General features: G+C 35.4%; 1 long non-coding RNA gene across 3 annotated transcripts; it reads right to left on the reverse strand.

The window, feature by feature from the left end:
- Nucleotides 1-775: 775 nt before the first annotated feature.
- Nucleotides 776-5,719, reverse strand: LOC141682656 (uncharacterized). Of its 3 annotated transcripts, XR_012559882.1 has the most exons (4): nucleotides 4,774-5,719; nucleotides 4,254-4,436; nucleotides 3,263-3,377; nucleotides 776-1,637 (listed from the first exon to the last, which is right to left on the reverse strand). It is a non-coding gene; the product is annotated as an uncharacterized LOC141682656 (long non-coding RNA). The 3 variants fall into 3 exon arrangements; XR_012559883.1 differs by lacking the exon at nucleotides 3,263-3,377 and having other exon boundaries at nucleotides 4,774-5,707; XR_012559881.1 differs by having other exon boundaries at nucleotides 776-3,377; nucleotides 4,774-5,706.
- Between the last annotated feature and the right edge of the window lie 752 nt (nucleotides 5,720-6,471).

The following is a 6,471-nucleotide window of genomic DNA, read 5'->3' on the forward strand; positions in this document are numbered from 1 at the left end:
CTCCAAGCTTCTTTACCTTTTCTATAAGGCATGATTTTGTTGATCTTCTTCCAGAGCTTATTCTTAGGCTTGAGACTGTTCACAGAAAAATACTCCAGTCTGATCTTTAACATTTTTACAGACTCAAGTAATACAATACAAAATATAGAACTAGACTATCATACAACTAAATCTTAGGATTATCAACGTGACTGAGTCTTGTTATAATACGGGCATGTCTTGCACAACAAAGACCATACAAAGTATCTAAGCACTTCTCACAACTATACACAAACAATAACATTATATTATTATACAGTTCTTCTCAGGATTAACTTGGAACAATACATGGATTTAACAATATCACAATAGGAGGAACATTTGGTCATACATGTATAAGAACGTCATATCAAATAAGAAGAGTACCTTAGACTGGTTAAAATAACAGAGCGAGTTACCTAGGAAATTGTAAGCCTGAGTTAACATTAAGAAAAATAGTCACAATTTTCAAATATAGGCTTCATATCGATCAAGAAGAAGGGGAACGGCGGGTAACAGAGCATCGTTTTCCGGTACCCTAGGCAATTGTAAGCTCTAAAAATTCTGTCGAACGCCTGGCTAATTAATCAGCTAACTTCCAATCTTCTTCCCATAGTTTCTTGCTAATTTCTAGCAGAGGTATAACGGTGGTACTATAGCAATAGGTACCAACATTTCATTTTTCTTCTTTCTTTTTTGAAGATTAGTTTCACTGCAGAAATTTGATGATCATGCAGAGAAAGTGTCAAACAGATAGTTGTAGAAGAACATAATTGTGTATATTGAGAGTAGAAGATATATATGAATTGTGTATTTGTTACATTGATCTGTCTTATCTCTCTTTTTTATATACTAAACACTCAAATAAACTTTGTACACTATAAATGGCATTTGTATCTAGAACTGAGCTACACACATGACTCCTGTTGTTATCACTCTTGTATATCACTTGATGTTGTAGCTTGAATGTTGATTTTGCAGTCTCCTTAAGTTGTATATTATTAACATCCCCCTCAAGTGAGAAATGGAGAAGAGATTTGTAACTCCTAACTTGCCTAACAAATAGCTCAAATGAATGGCACCAAGAGCTTTGGTAAAGAGATCAGCAGGTTGATCATGACTAGGTGAATAAGCAATGGTGATCACTCCCTTCTGCAGCTTCTCACGAACCAGATGACAGTCAATTTTAATATACTTCGTGTGTTCGTGATAAACTGGATTAGCCGTAATGTAGATGGTAGAAATGTTATCACAATACAAGACAGTAGGAGTTGTCTGAGCCAAATCAGATAACAAGGCTCTTAGCCAAATAATCTCACATGCAGTAACAACCATTGAACAATATTCGGCCTTAGACAAAGAACGAGAAATCGTAGGTTGTTTCTTACTTTTTTAAGATATCAAGGAAGCCCCAAGAGTGACATAGAATCCTGTGACTGATCGACGAGTAACTTTGCAGCCTCCCCAGTCAGCATCATAAAATGCCCTTAACTGAAGATTAAAAGAGGCAGATAGAAGAAGACCTTGACCACAGGTACCCTTAATATATCTGAGCAATTTAAAAAATGCTTGAAGATGACAGGCTTTAGGTACTGCCATAAACAGAGCCAGAACATAAACTGCATATGAAATATCATGACGTGAAATAGTAAGTAGATTAAACGTCCCACGATACGTCTATACTGAGAAACATCTAAAATAACGGCAGAGTCATCAGAAGTGAAAAATGGTGATTGTTTCATTGAAATCACAGACGGGTGAGAGGCCAATAAGCCAACATCCTTAACCAAATCTAAAGTGTATTTTATTGGTTCAGATAGATACTACAAGATTTACGAGCCAATTCCATTCCCAAGAAATACTGCCAGGGTCTTTGACCTTAAACTGGGAGCTGAGAAAGGATTTAACATTATTCAGAAGAGACAAGTCATCTCCAGCTAAAACCATGTCATCCACATACACTAATAAGGTGACAATGAAGGATTTCATCTTAAAGTGAAGAGAGTATGATCACTGATAGACTGAACAAACCCGAATTAAAAAGGCAGCATACAATTTGAGAAACCACTGACGAGGGGCCTGTTTAAGCCCATATAGTGACTTTTTGAGTTTATAAACAAGAACTTGACCAGGATATATAATTAGCAAGAATATCAGGAGAATGTTGATAACCAGGTGGCAAGATCATGTAAACATCCTCATCTAACTTGTCATGCAAGAACACATTTGTAACATCCAATTGACCAGTTATCCAATTCTTGGATGCAACAACTGATAACAGAGTTCTCAAAGAAGATATTTTAGCAATCGGAAAAAATGTATCAGAATAATCAACACCTTTTGTTTGCGTAAATACCTTAGCTACCAAAGGGTCTTTATAACGTTCTACGTCACCATTATGAAGATACTTTACCTTTAAAATCCATTTGCAACCAACAAGTTTTTGATTAGCATGTAAAGGGACTACATCCCATGTATCATTAGCTTCGAGTGCAGCTAATTCGATAGCTATAGTTGCACACCACTCAGGATGTTGAACAGCCTATTTGTAAGAATAAGGCTCTGGAATTTTGGTAACATTAGCTAAGAAGTGTGTATAATCAGAACTGAATGTATCATATTGTAAACAATCTGGTAATACAAAAGCATTGTTTGCTTTGGACACAAAGTGTTAAGGTAATCCAGTATAATCCATATATCTTGAGGGAACATTTTTATGTTGAACGGGTCTGGAATAAGCATCTTGTGATTGAGTATCTTCGGAAATCTGAGAGGTAGGAGAGGATGATCAGGTAAAATATCAAAAGAAATATCATCGGTGTAGGCTGGATCAAGAGAGGTATTTGTAATAGGTGAAGAGAATGAACAGTAGCTAAAAGTTCATTTGAAAAGATGGAGGAAGGTTGAAATAAACTTGGTGGTTCCACAGACGCAATATTGCGAAATGGTAAAATATGTTCAACAAATTGAACATTTTTAGACACAAAAACTTTCTTTGTGTCCAAGTTTAAAAGACGATCGCCCTTTTGACCTTATGGATATCCTAGCTGGATACATTTTGATGCTCGAGAAGCAAATTTGTTTGCAGGTTTTGGAACTACAGTCGCATAACAAAGAGAGCAAAAAACTCGAATATTACTATAATCAGGAGCTTCATTGGACAAGATATGATGTGAAGATTTATCGCTCAAAATAGCAGTATGTAGTCTATTTAACAGATAGGTGGCTGTCAGGAGACTCTTACCCCAAAAATGAATTGGCAGGTTGGCATGAAAGCGTAAAGCTCGAGCAATATTCAACAATAGACGGTGTCTTCTTTCCAAACGGTCATTTTGTTGTAATGCATATACACAACTGGTCTGATGAAAAACACACATAGACTTTAAAGTTTGAGATAAATCTTTATTTAGAAACTCGGTATCATTGTATGTACGAAGTATTTTTACAGTAGCGCCAAACTGATTTTGCACATATGCCAAAAACTATTTTATGATTGAAGCTACCCAGGATTTGATGGATAATAAAAATACCCATGTGGTCCCAGACATATCTTCCAAAAGAGTTAAAAATCAATTGCAGTTATCATGTGTAGTCCTAGCATAGGGACCCCACATGTCAGCATGAACTAATTGGAACAATTCAGCAGGGTAAAACAGATTGTTTAGAAAAATGATAGGAATCACAATCTTAAAAAGTAGAAGTACATTTTACAGACAATTATTGTAAAACAGATGCAGGGACATGTCCCAATCTGGCATGCCAGATATCAGAAGAAACATTAGTAATGTGATTATATTGTGAATCAAAACTAATAGTATTAGAAATTATAACAGTATTGAAAGACTCAAAACATCCAGAGATGCAAAATTGAGCAAGTAAAGACCATCTTTGCTATTACCAATCTCTAACTCCCTCTTCCAAGTAGGGGCCTGAATATAACAGGAGGAAGCAGAGAAAGTAGCAGTAACATTATAATCTTTAAGATGTTTAGAAATGGACAACAGATTGTGAGTAAAAGTAAGAACACACAAAACTTGATGAAAAGTAAGACCATATTTGAACTTGACATCACCAATAAGAGTAACACTTATAGTTGTACCATTAGGAAGATGTAGTTCAGCTGAACATTGTATAGGATTATTCAAAGCATCTAAACTAGCAGTGATATGGTCAGTTGCTCCTGTATCAATGATTCATTGACTTTTAACTAAAAAAAATTGAAGCAAACAATGTACCTGCTAGATGAATTATGTTGGTTGAGGGCCAAGTAGATGCAGTTGTCTCAGCACTAGGAGCTTTCAAATTGGTTTGCAGCAGTTGTACCAGATTTTGAAATTCCACCATAATTCATGAGATTTTGAAGGATTGTGTTTAAATCCTAAAGCGTCTTCATCAACTCACATTTTATCCAATATCCCCTTAAAGTTAAAATCAAATATAATTCATTAAAATCCATGAATTATATATAATTCATTAAAATCTCAGTTCAATACACCCCTAAGTTTGTTGTTAATTTCACATAAACACTTGTTACATTCACACTTAGGTGTAGCAGTTTAGTTAGAGTTTTGTACTTCTTACAATAGGCAGTGACACTCATGGATCCTTCAGATAACGGACTAAATTCTTTTCACAACTTAGGGAGATTGCTTGCATATCTAATTGCTAATTCTTTCGAGATTAGATGAGCAGAATCCATGTAGACAATATTATTACGTATATCAGGGAAACATAGTTAAGAAGCCACGATATTACCATATGATTGCAGCGATTCCAGTGTCCTGAAAGAGCAGAAGATGCAGCTGGTTTAGCATTGGATCCATCAACAAATCTGAGTTTCATCTTTGACGATAAAGCAATTTCCATTGATCTACTCCATTGCGAGTAATTTCGTTCACTGAGAATGATCGTAGTCAGACTCATTTCAGGATTATTAGATGTAGACAGATAGTAGGGATGATTGACATCAATTCCAAGTGTTGACGTCATTGTGTCATTGTTGTAAGGACAAGATGAATCGTAAAGAAAAGCTACAAACCCTAGGTTTAACAAATGATGAAATTGAACCTGTACGGCTTCTATCAGATCGTTAACAAAGATTCACAGATCGTTAACGAGTGCAGAAGAATCAAAATAGAGCAAGAAATTCTGAGATCGAGCACGAAGTCTCTGATACCATGTCAAACAGATAGTTGCAAAAGAACACAATTGTGTATATTGAGAGTAGAAGAATTAATATATCTGAATTGTGTGATCTGTTACATTGATCTGTCGTATCTCTCTTTCTTATAACAAACTTTGTACACTAGAAATGACAGATGTATCTAGCTGTTAGACTGGACACCTGTACACTGATCTATACACACGCTGCTATCACTCTTGTATATCACTTGATGTTGTAGCTTGAATGTTGGTTTTGCAGTTTCGTTAAGTTGTATACAGTTTTGTTAACAGAGAGAAAGTAAAAAAAAAAAAAAAAACAGACAAGTTGTGCCCTTGATCCATCTATTTAGAGCGAATCAGTCAGTCGTTGAAACCGAGTCCGTTGAACTAAGAGGCAAAGCATTAGTATGCATGAATTTTTGGATTCTTGTGAGAAATGCTAGCTACTGAAAACCGATAGGTGTTTCGGAAAATGTTATTTTCAAAACAGTTTTTTTAATTTCCAGATGAGTTTGTATTGAAAGTGTGTGTTCATGTCAATCATAGAATAAAAACATAGTGCTGTTCATGCCAATTATGGAAGAAAAACTGGCAGGTCCTTCCGAAGTTAAATATCAACTCACTACCTTGCCCAATACTCGAATAAATGACTTAGCAAACAAAAAATACTCGTAATAACATGAATAAGTTTAACATCTAGAGACAATTGTAGATGATCAACCACAGATTCAAATTAATAACAGACTGACAGCCATGAACATCTTCATTGCCAATAGTAAAGAGGGTAGTGTCCTCTCTCTCCAAACTAAACAGATCAAATGTTTCTAACAACTCACATAAAGTACGTTTAACTTCAAATAATTAGTATGAAAAAATTGCAAAATCAGAATTTGTTACAAAGCTGCAGAACCTAACCATTCCCCTAATATTTGTTACATTTTAATTTGTCGAGTACATGAATATCATTTGTGGTCTGTGTTCATTTCCATCCATATTTTTCTGCTAATACACTTTCGTATTACACCTCTACTTGGATATTTTTGCCTTTGTTTCTTACTGTATATCCAGTTGAAGGAGTCCCATGCTTTAAATTGGTATTCAATCTATAGAGAAATGTGGGACTAACCAGGACATGTGGTGGTTGCGAACACTGAAACTGATGCATGAAAGAGTCTCCCATAGTACTGTTTGATTACCATAATTGCAACAACGAACTTGTCACTTACAAGTTCATATCTAGCTACCCTCTGCCATGCAACTAATTTCTTCGTCCTGGATGATCCTTTTCCA

Source organism: Apium graveolens, chromosome 9, assembly GCF_009905375.1.
Source record: "Apium graveolens cultivar Ventura chromosome 9, ASM990537v1, whole genome shotgun sequence".
In the NCBI taxonomy this organism is placed as follows: Eukaryota; Viridiplantae; Streptophyta; class Magnoliopsida; order Apiales; family Apiaceae; genus Apium; species Apium graveolens.